Source organism: Chanodichthys erythropterus, chromosome 10, assembly GCF_024489055.1.
Source record: "Chanodichthys erythropterus isolate Z2021 chromosome 10, ASM2448905v1, whole genome shotgun sequence".
NCBI classification, from domain to species: Eukaryota; Metazoa; Chordata; class Actinopteri; order Cypriniformes; family Xenocyprididae; genus Chanodichthys; species Chanodichthys erythropterus.
In genome coordinates, this window is record NC_090230.1 from 2,793,725 (window position 1) to 2,796,982 (window position 3,258).

The window sequence follows — 3,258 nt, forward strand, 5'->3', positions numbered from 1 at the left end:
ATGGCTGGCAAAGATGAAGATCCATTGCGCTTCACCGAGAGGAGAACAAAGCAAGTTCCACTGAATGCGGTCGCTTAAGTACAAAAATAAAAATATCCAGCAAATAACTAGCACGGGCCAGATAAACTGCTTAAAGAGAGCAAAACAAATGTCTGGATAATCCATACTAAACAAAACAAATGTCTGGATTATCTAGGCAAAACAAAACAAACACTTTAATGATTAAATGTACTTTATTTCTCATTTCTTATTTGATCAATGTCCTATTTATTTGGATTTTCAGCAGCTGTGTATTAAATGAGTAACTAAATAAATAAATTAAAAATAATTTATTATTATTTTTTTTTTCCCCTGTAAAAATAACTGGAAAATGATGGTGCATGCAAAATATTACTGATTTATTTACTAATTCTAACTAATGCTTCCAGAACTCACACAATTCGACAAAATCTCATCTATGTTAGCCAGCAAGTTAAGATTTATTTATTTATTTGGTGGATATATTCCTTTATTTATTTATATTTTGGGTCAGTTTGTTTTTGTATAAAACTATAATGGGAAAAGACTATAAACAGGAAAAGAAATTGGAACGGGAGATATCATGATCCCATGAAAGACATTGCAATTCCACCGAGCAGAAGACTCTTAACATCTGGCCTGGAGACTGAATTGGTAATGAGTGATAAAGACAGCACTTCCTGTCTCCCAGGGATGTGATATATGTGTACAGGTGCACTAAAGTCCACCGCATGACTAACTTGAGGAAACAAAGGTTTGCTATCTTTTTGTTATTAGAAAGGTTATTTCGCTTTTTTTTTTTTTTTTTTTCTCTTTAAATTACCCTCAAATTTATGGCCAACACAAAGAAAATATTAACTTGTATCAAATGGCCCCAGGTAGGCATGTCTACTCAAATAAATACCAGACCTCAACCAGCAATAGATGCATTTTACCCGCTGGATGTAACGGCCTCATCATTCACAGCCTTACTGGGGGAAATGAGTCTTTTTTTTCTCTCTGGTATAATACTTGATTTTTTGTCAATTGCCTATCTGTTTGTGCAATATTGCTTTTGTATTGTTTATGGTTTAGGAAAAAAAAAAAAAAAAACTTCTGTATAGATCTGACAGTATTTTTAAATTATTAGGAGGCATATACTCCAAAATAATGTTCACAACCCATTTTACATCCATAATGACATTCAACATGTTTCAGATGTGTAGTGTGGGATTTCATTTTATTCTACATATCCAAAATGGCGGCAGACGTTGTGATGAAACAGAAGTAGCAAATGTTTTTGTTTGTTTGTTTGTTTGTTTTTTTCTCACATATCATGTTGTTTTGTGAGTGAAATGGATTATTGAAAAAGGAGACAGGGGAGAAAGGGACTATTCTATCCGCTGGTTTTTGATTGGATGGAGGTAGATTTAAATGTGAGCTTGCAATCAATTGTAAGAAAGGGAGGGGTTTATCTGGACAAAATTATTGGAGAAGTTTGACATAATAATAATAATAATAATAATCCTTACATTTATATAGCGCTTTTCTGGGCACTCAAAGCGCTTTACATATTGAAGGGGGAATCTCCTCAACCACCACCAATGTGCAGCATCCACCTGGATGATGCGACGGCAGCCATATTGCGCCAGTACGCCCACCACACACCAGCTTATTGGTAGAGAGGAGACAGAGTGAGGAAGCCAATCAGTGTATAGGGATGATTAGGAGGCCATGATGGGCAGAGGCCAATGGGAAAGTTTGGCCAGGATGTCGGGGTTACACCTCTACTCTTTTTCGAAGGACATCCTGGGATTTTTAATGACCACAGAGAGTCAGGACCTCGGTTTAACGTCTCATCCGAAGAACGGTGCTTTTTGTCAGTATAGTGTCCCCATCACTATACTGGGGTGTTAGGACCCACACAGACCACAGGGTGAGCACCCCCTGCTGGCCTCACTAACACCTCTTCCAGCAGCAACCTAGTTTTCCCAGGAGGTCTCCCATCCAGGTACTAACCAGGCTCAGCCCTGCTTAGCTTCAGTGGGCAACCAGTCTTGGGCTACAGGGTGATATGGCTGCTGGCTACATAACTATGTATTTGACATAATATACTTTTATTAGAGCTTGCAAAGTAAGTACTTATTCAAAATAGGTACCTACTCAAGAGAATGTGCGATTTCAGACATAGGCGAAGTCTTGTTGTTTCACCAGAAGATCCAGTTTTGACATTTTAATTAAAGGGTCATGAACTGGATATTTTTTTTTTTATTATTTTATAATGCTTAATGCTTTTATAAAACATGATTTTTACATATTGTAAAAATAGTCATAATAAATTGTCATAATTTAGAAATAAATGGCTATTTCCTACCCTGATTTTACCCCTCTGATTTGAATGCTCTGTTTGGGGCGTGTCTGCTGTGAGACTTCAGTGTAAACACCCACTGCTTTGATTGGCTGACATCTTTGCAATTTAAATAAATATTGCAAGCAATACTTTTACTACATTTTTACTACTACAGCAGTCGAAATTAACAAATCATGAAGTGTTGATTATTGAATTATATTTAGATATATTCCCATCATATGGAAGGTTGCAGTGATGGGCATTTAACAGATGACAGACAGTCTGTTGATCGTGTGAATGCAGTGATCTCATCATTGCAATGCAATTTTGCACTCTCACGAAATGCTTTCACCATAACTAACAATGCAAACATGATGTAAATACAGAAAGAGATTCATTATGAGTGTTCTTTGAAGTAAAATACTAGGATTATTCATTATGAACTTAACTGTCATTACCGGTTTAAAAATTAAACATGTTACTTACAGTTTGCAGGGTCCTTAATTGCTGATTCCAGAACAGTTGAAAGCTTTTTTTTTTTTTTTTTTTTTAACAGCTTGATTATATGAATGCTTTTTCATTGATGATGAGGACGTTTCAAGTTCTAGAACTCAGAGGATGTATTAATGATACAAAGACCTCTTATATGCCAAAAGATCAAGGAACATTTCATTTCTCATGCCATGACCCCTTTAAGAATTATGAGGTCAAAAAGCAAAAACAAAATCACATGCACGGATGATTTGTTCACAATAAAATCAATAACATGCATTTGGAAAATAAATGGGGTGAATTTTCATTTCATGCTTACTTTATTATGAAAAACTGTGTGAATAAAGAAATGGGCTTGCACACTACCAAAACAACAACCACAGTTACCCATAATTCAGTTGTGTTGTATGAAATGAAAA

General features: G+C 35.6%; 1 pseudogene; it reads right to left on the reverse strand.

The window, feature by feature from the left end:
- Nucleotides 1–1,966: 1,966 nt before the first annotated feature.
- On the reverse strand, nt 1,967–2,083 carry LOC137029770 (5S ribosomal RNA; annotated as a pseudogene).
- Between the last annotated feature and the right edge of the window lie 1,175 nt (nt 2,084–3,258).